We start from the raw sequence: 8,642 nt of genomic DNA, 5'->3' as shown, positions 1-8,642 counted from the left end.
GGGTTAGTGGCAAGAAAGGTCATTGCATCTCCCCCTGAGGTACTGTCCTCTTCTATTTTTTTCTTCCCTTTGCCATTGTCTGTCACTAGGAGTACTTGTCATCTGGGATAAGCTTTTCTTCCATGTAGCTGCTGGGGGAGTAGAAATATTCATTTGTTTTAATTCCTGCTCCATCATGCAATTCTTAAAAACAAAAGAATTACAATTTGGTAGCAGAATTAAATGTGTCCCAAATCTGTGCTTGTTTGGCAAACAGAATACACCATGTGGAGTGCTTTCAAAATGTGGTGTAAGGGCCTTCTTCACTGCTTTTTATTTCATAATTTCTTCAGTAAATAGTATTTACCAAAGCACTTTGAAGTAAAAGCTTCTTTTTGGTCTCTCTAAATTCTGTCAGACTGACATTGGGTTCACACTGCCCGAAGCATCAATCCTGCCCCTGTGAGGTAGACCATGAGAACTCAGTAACAATGTATTTGCATTTGAAAGTGTGTTCCGTATATGCTTTTCTGAGTTAAAAAAATAAGGTTAATAAGACCTCTTCTGAAACATGCTTTGAGATCTCCAGAAGAAAGACCATGTGCAAGAACAAAGGTTGCTTGTAAACAAGCAATGTTCAGTGTGCTATCTCTGTGATGATAATTCAGCCGCTGTGTCTTTTGTATTTTATTTTGCAACATTAATAAAGAATTACAGCTTTTCAATGCGTACTTTTTTGTTCTGTGGCAGGGTGTGAATGATATCTTGCGGTTCAGAGTCTCTCTACACAAGACATCTTACACGGAGACGCTCAAGTGATTTACTTTCTGTGGGGTCTTATGTTCAAGTGTACTCTGTCTCTCTAGCGGTGCACGTGTATCCACAATGGGAGAACAAGCATAAGATCCAGGGCTCATTTTGAGGGGAAACGTGTTGGAACACAGTTCCAGCAGTTTCCCAAAGAGGTCACATGTCAGGTGGCCCCGCCCACCTGACTCTCGGCCATTTTGGGCCCGTTTCAGCCTGGATTGGGGCTGAAATGGCCCAGATCGGGCCTCTGACGGGTGGTGGATCACTCTCCCACTCAGCAACAGCCTGATCCTGACCATTTGGAGCCCCTTTTCAGCCCTTTTTTTGCCATTTTGGGCCCAATTTTGGCCCTGAATGGCCAGGATTGAGTGCAAAACAGCCAGGATAGGTGATATCAGGGGTGTGGCATATGCAAATCAGTTATGCCAATGACACACTTCCAGTGATGGCAAGGGCACTGGCATATGCTAATGAGTTATGCTAATGAGTTATGTTAATGAGTTCCTCCAGCTCTTTTGCTACGAAATGACCCCTGGTAAGATCCTTCACTTACACATCCCTGTGTAAAATGTCTTGTGTAGAGAGAGTCTCAGGATACAGGGATTAATCAGCTTTTCTAAAGAAACCATGAGGGATATTTTAGCATTGTTATGACTGTGTGCTATTCTTGATTATTAGTGGCTATGAGAGAGCCAAGAGATCTCCCAGCACAGGAAGCTCATAGGCCACAGTCCAGCAAAACAATGGGCAGTGTCTTATGTACTCCATGTGCAGAACACATTTTCTAATACTCATGCAAGCTGGGAGGGGAAAGAGTGAGGAAGGTCAAGGGGGTGACGTCACTCCTTCCTTATAATAAATTCATTGCTTTTTTTTTTAATTGGCTACATCCTTCTACCCATGTAACTGCTGCTAGAGATGGGCACGAACAGAAAAAAAAACTGAACATGATGTTCGTTGTTTGTTGCCATCCACGAACAGGGACTCATGAACAACCATGAACTTGGCCGTGTTCATGAACATGTTCATGGTTAGCTCTTTCATGGGGGGCAGTAGGCGTTCCTCGAGCCATCATCCAAGTTTGGTCAAGATCCCTACTGTTCGTTTAGAATGGGGCCTCATGAACAGCTTGTTCGCGAACAGCCAGTTGGGCTGTTCGTGGCTTTTTTTTGTTTGTATTGCTGTTCGTGCCCATCTCTAACTGCCGCATGTCCATATAACCAGATATGATGCCTCTTTCCTACTGGAGTTCTTTTGTTTAAGAGGGTTTCAGTCAGACATCTTCAGAAGCCTAATTAATAACTATATAGGAAGTCAGTATTGGAACTTTAGGAAACCATCCACTTGGTGAGTACCACAATGGCCCAGCATACCACTGCCACTTCTCCAGTGCCTAGGCTGATTCTTTACCAGGAAGCTTGCTGTGGGGAGGGCCACTCTTTCAGATATGTGGATTGTGATATTGTGGTACACTTTTTCCTGAGTTTAAGAATATTAAAGTAACCCTCAAGTCCAGGTGGAATTTTTAATTGATTCTTTCAGCTACAAAAGTAAGTGCGATGTTATACAGGTGAATGCTTGCCTGCTGAGAGATTTAGTGAAAATCTTGGACAACGGCCTTCCCATTCGGACAGCATGTTACATAATCATCATTTTTCTCACACCTGAAATGTTTGGCTGAGCAATAAATAACATTTAAGTATCAAAATGCTTGTATCGAAATTGATGGTGTGTTTGGTACTCCAAAGAAGTCTGTTTTTAAAATGTCTAGGCACATGGCATGTTCCAGCAACACTTTCAATAAAGCACCACACACCTGTTTTCTATTTTTTGTATCATATCTCTGGTTCAATGAACAAACAACTTTTTAACTCCATCTTCCTCTTAGTCTTTTCTGTGATAAATCACATTCTTTTTTTATACTGCTTTCATTACTCTATTCTGAAGTGTAAGTAAACAATCCTCTAAGAAAGTAAGTAGTCCACTATTATTCTATGCATTTGGCACTTCCAAGCCTTTTTTAAAAAGTTTTTTTAAAAGATGGATATAAGCCATCTAATGTTCCCTCAGTCTTCATTCTCTGAGCAACAAGCAATTGAAGGCCCCTGCATGGATCTGATTTGATAAAAATCTGCCCCACAAGAGGCCTTCACTTCCTTGTTGACATAATTCCCAGTGTGACAAGGAAGTCCTCCAGAGTGCACAGAAGCACACACTGGAGCTTCCAGGACAGTTCTGTAACCCCTCCCAGTGGGCCAGGTAAGTTGTGGCCAAGGGGAAGAAGGCTGGGAGGGGGGACCCCTCGCCTCCACCAGGGGAATGGGATCCCTACTTAGAATCCCTACATAGAACAACCTCAAAGAGGAGTACAAAACAAAGGAGTAACACAGTTGTATGGCTTTGTGTAGATTAGAAGAGCTATCTAGGAGCCGAAATAGATGTGACAAGATACTAGAGTTCAACTCGTGTTTCCTAACCTCAAGGTTTGTCAGGAAGTGTAGGCATCCTTGCAGCTTAAAGTTTAACATTTACAGAGTGGCAGGGAGGGAAGTGCAGGCGTGGGGCGCCTTTCCTCCTACTCTCCAGGTGCATTGTGGCATTTCCCCTTCTCCCACTCGCATGGCCTGGAGCTACATAGCCCGCTCACATGGAGCATCGCTTCATCTCCCCCCTCTGGCCCGGCCTGGCCCCCACAGAACGACGTCAGGCTGCACTGGGAGAGCGGGAGGAAAGGCGCCCAGAATATCGCTGCATCTCCCTTCCCTCGCTCGCCTGGCCCCCGCCTGAAGCCGCATGGCCCAGAGCTGAATAGCTCGGCATCGCTCTGCTGGGGCTGATCAAGGGGGGGTGCAGCGACGCTCCATGCGAGTGGGCTATGTAGCTCTGGGCTGCGTAAGCAGGGGAAGGGGAAATGCAGTGATGCACCTGGAGAGCAGGAGGAAAGGCACCCCACACCTGCACTTCCCTCCCTGCCGCTCTGTAAATGTTAAACTTTAAGCTGCAAGGACACCTACACTTCCTGACAAACCTTGAGGTAAGGAAACACAAGTTGAACTCTAGTATCTCATCACGTCTGTTTCGGCTCTAACTCATATCACTATATACAATGTATTAAGGCCCAAATGCAGAGAGCATCTGAGGATAGCAGGAATGTCTAATTCAAAAATGGATGTATTGGTGAAGGGCCAAAAGATATTCATATGTATGAGAAACTTGTAATCATTAATGTTACGTAGCCTTTGTTAATATAAGAATTAGCAAGAATGAACTGTTTCTATATATTTTAGGGAGACATTTCAAATATGGATACCCTTGTCCAGTATTTGAATTTTTAAGATAGTAAGTTAGCCATGAATGTGTGCCCCTTTGAAGTGGGACAGACAGCTATTGTTAGAACCCTATAAATATGACAAGCCTGATCTTGTCAGATCTCAGAAGATAAGCAGGGTCAGCTTTGGTTAGTAATTGGATGGGAGACCTCCAACCAGGGTTGCAGAAGCAGGCAATGGCAAACCACCTCTGTTTGTCATGTTAGTCTCTTGCCAGGGGTTGTAATAAGTCAGCTATGACTTGAGGGCACTCTCCCCCACCAGTGATATATGTAGTAGTTATAAAAGATGGTCATAGATGCAGAAGAGTTAGCTGTGTTAGTCTGTAGTAGCAAAATAGTAGAGTCCAGTAGCACTTTGAATACTAACCAACTTTACTGTAGCATAAGCTTTCAAGAACCACAGTTCTCTCCGTCAGATGTTGATCTCTCCCCCACCCCACTGCTTATGTGATTCTTTTCATTCTTCTCTACAGGCGATTGCCATTTCTATATCACTTTGTGGCTATGTTTCCTCTTCCATCTCAGGCACTGGCCTGTGGTTCAGTATGTAACCTTCCTTTCCCCTTACAAAACGTACCCCAGTTCTGATCAGCTAGTTGCACATTTTTAATCACTTGTCACTTTCATCTGTCACCAGTAGTTTCCCAGGAGCTAATCTTGCATGCATGTTCTTCCCATAGAAGGGTTTGGGGGTTTATTTAATATGATGAAGTTCAACTATTTTGTTTTTTCAGCATATCTGACAAGTCCCTGTAGTATGAACTAACCTTTACTTTGTCTGTGGATAATCCTGTTTCCTTGCTCTACTGCAGGGTCCCCCAATGTAGTGCCTTTGGGCACCACTGTATCCATCTACACCTTTCCTGGTACCCACTAAGTGTTTTTAGAAAGTGAGTGAAGCCAGGTGGGGCTTTTACTAAGCACGGTTTCTGTTTGGCCATTGGAGATTTTATTGGCTGTGCAGATTTCTAAAAACACTGCTTTGGCAGAAGCTGCTTCCATAGCACAAGGATCTTCACTATGTGACTGAAGGGAAGATGTCGCAGCCATTTTGTGGCTGGCTCCACCTCCTGCAGCAGCCATTTTGTGGCAGCCATTTTGCAGCTGTGCCTACCACACTGTGTTAGAATTCCAGTGGTGCCAGGCCAGCACACTCAAAAAGTTTGGGGACCCCTGCTTTACTGATTACCATGGCGCCACTGAGTTTGGAAGTTCTGGGGGGGGGGGTGCTTCCCCATATATAATAAAATATATCCCAGTCCATTCTACGGAGCCAAATACAACTTATTACACATATGCAAGAGAAGTACACAATAGCGTCTGTTACCAGCCAGAGGTCCGCAGTCTGATAAAAGGTTGCATCTTTCCTTCCTGGGCAGAAAACTATCTCCAGGGGAAGATCAGTCTGGCACCACCTTCTTCTCAGAAAGAACACTGTACGCAGAGCGAAACTACAAGTGACGAAAGGCACAGGTTGGACACTTGTCAGCTTCCCTCAAGTTTTGATGGGAAATGTAGGCAGCTTGGCAGAATGTTGGACAAGTGACAGTTGAAAAGTCCATTGGACAGCAGTCAGAGAGCCAAGCTACAAGACCAGGATGCCTACATTTCCCATCAAAACTTGAGGGAAGCTGACAAGTGTCCAACCTGTGCCTTTTTTCACTTGTAGTTCCGCTCTCAATCTCCAGTTTTCTAGGCACTATAAATGGGAGGAGATAGACACTCCAACTTCTGCTACTCACCAGTGGATCAAGAACTTCTGAGTGGGATTCTTTTAAATTATTTACAGTGACATGCCAAGCAGATTTACACCCTTCTAAATGCTGGAATATGTGACTAGGAATAGGAATAGCATGCCTTGGATATTGGGGGGGGAGTGGCATGTCTCTCTATGTGTATATGTAACTCTTGCTAAGTAAGCTGCTTCTCTTTATCTAAGGTGAGAATGCCTCCTGACTCCTCCTCTGTCTCTGTGCCTCTTGGGAGATTGCTCTCTCTCTCGTCTCATGGTCTTCCAAAGGAAGGATGTGATCCTCTAAGTGTCAGTCCTTGGCAAGGAAATCCCCAAGTTCTCCACAGCAATCACACAGGTGTGTTGGTTGAAGAAACTTTTATTAGAGATCTATCAGGTTCAAGGTGCTCAGACAGTGGAATTGGCAGAAGTGACGTATTGAGGGAAAGCATGGTTAGATATAGGTTAATGTCCCACCCCCAGGTTAGTAGCCCGTTGAAATTCTGGCGCAAATGCCAGAGACAAAAAGTATGAGAGTTTAGACTACGATAAGCAACAATAGCAAATTGGGTATGAAATCATCCCTGTTCTCAGGGAAGCTACAATTCAGATTAGCTGCATCTGGCCTCAAGGCTGTTAGCTACAGTAGTGAAAGTATTTAACTTCAAAGCAGAGATAACACACTGACCTTCCACATAACAGGCACTGAATGGTACTCAGAACTCTCCATAGGGTCAGAGGATTAATAGGTTGCACGTAACATACACATGGCATGTACTGCAGGCCGGCATACATGACACTAAGCTTCTGCCATGAAGGCCTTATCCATGACCCACACCTCAGCCTCACTGCCAATCTCAGGCTGTGGTTTAGTAATAGGAAAAGTGACCCTTTAGATTAGGACTCTTTCCCTCTTCTCCAAGATATTGTTATGGATGGAATCTACTTCAATAAAACTATAAGTTCTTTCTATAATTTGTCTGAAGATTAATTAATACACACTATTTGGGGTTAAACACTTCTGACTAAGTAACTTTGCTGCCATAAATGAAATACAACTAAATTCCTAATACTGAGATCATTGTAGTCAATGGGTCTAACTCAGCTTAGGATGGCACTCCTGATAATCTGCCTTGAGGATCTCTAAATTGATTGCAATCTACTTTGAGATAAATTGCACTTGGAAGGCTACCTCTGTACAGGGATTACTGGATACAAGCAGTAATGTTTCATCCTTCATAGAATTATAGAGCTGGAAGGAACTCCAAAAGTCATTACTCCAGCCCCCTGCACAATGCAGGAAATTCACAACACACACCTCCTCCACTTCCTCAGTGACTCCTGATTGATTGATTGATTGATTGATTGATTGATTGATTGATTGATTGATTGATTGATTGATTGATTGATTGATTGATTGATTGATTGATTGATTGGATTTTTAGCCTGCCCTCCCCGCAAGCAGGCTCAGGGCGGATTACAATCATAGATAAATTACAACAAATAAAACCAGTAAAATACAACTCAGTACCAACATGGATTTCAACATTCCAGGTGGTGCACCTTTCCCCCTTTCCCTGCCCACCATACACAAGGGAAGAAAAGGGTGGCGGTGTGGGTTGGTGAACCTCTAACTCCTCAAGCATGGGGAGGCAGATGGACCATATGCTCCCCACCACTGGCAGGAGACTGGCAGGGAAGCTAATTAGATGGATCCAGTGCCAGAGGAAGGCAAAAAAACTTCCAGGATCCCTAGCCAATTGGGCCTGGAGGAAAATTCCTTCCTGACCCCGAAGTGACAATCAGCATAGAAGATGGGGCCATGAGAGCGGAGAACTGGCTCATCCCTTCCTGCCCTCCCGCTGAAGGAAATGTTGTGCTGGTAGATTTAGCAGCACATAAAAATGAAGCTTTAAAGAAAAACTGGACATTAAAAATGCATGATCTTTTGTCATTTGTTTGGAAGATTCTAGAAAAATCATTTATAAGCTAGAAATGATTACTGTAATTCTCAGAAGCCATGAGCAAAAGCTTTTAAATATATATAGTTTTGAAAGATTTTAATGAACTATTTGGAATAGAATAGATAGAAGAACATGAGGGCTGTGGGTGATATTTTCCAAAGAATTTAAGGGCAGGCAGGCAGGTTATATTAAAATGAATATATATTCCTTCTGTTTTAGCGATTTCAGCCATTGTTTATAGAATGCGAGCTAGCTTTTAGGATTTTATTTTATTAGTGGAAGAATTGTTGAACTCAAAGTATTACATTCATCCTTCCAAGCAAATGAAGCACACACAACTCCCGGAGTATGAGAAAGAGGCTCAATTCATTTCATTTATTGTTAGCTGTTTTGGCAACACATCTGTCAAAAGTACAAAGCAGCTTTGTTAAAACCAGTGGAAATAATATTGAGTATGTAGTCAGAGAATGACATGTAATAGTAAAATAGAATCAGATGGATAGCCCAGATGGATAATTTATTTATTAATAAAGATACCTAGCCCTGGGAGGCTTGACTGAAAAAGAAAATGCCTAAAGCAGTATTGCAAGTTTGGCTCTGAGTCAGCCTTTGAGTAAAGCAGTGGAATGGATCCTTGGCCCATGGCAAAAGGAATGCAACTGCTTTCGGTGACTGTACGTATCTCCTCGATGACAAGGGGGCAAATCCCCAGGAGTTTGTCCACCACCGGGCAAGGTAGTGTTTCAATAAAGTTACGGCAAACTGATAGGGTCTTCAAGGCAAGAGACATACAGAGGTGGTTTGCCATCGCCTGCATCTATGTAGC

This window comes from Eublepharis macularius, chromosome 9, assembly GCF_028583425.1.
Source record: "Eublepharis macularius isolate TG4126 chromosome 9, MPM_Emac_v1.0, whole genome shotgun sequence".
Classification (NCBI taxonomy): Eukaryota; Metazoa; Chordata; class Lepidosauria; order Squamata; family Eublepharidae; genus Eublepharis; species Eublepharis macularius.
The sequence above is the reverse complement of the archived record's forward strand: the minus strand, read 5'-3'. Positions refer to the sequence as shown.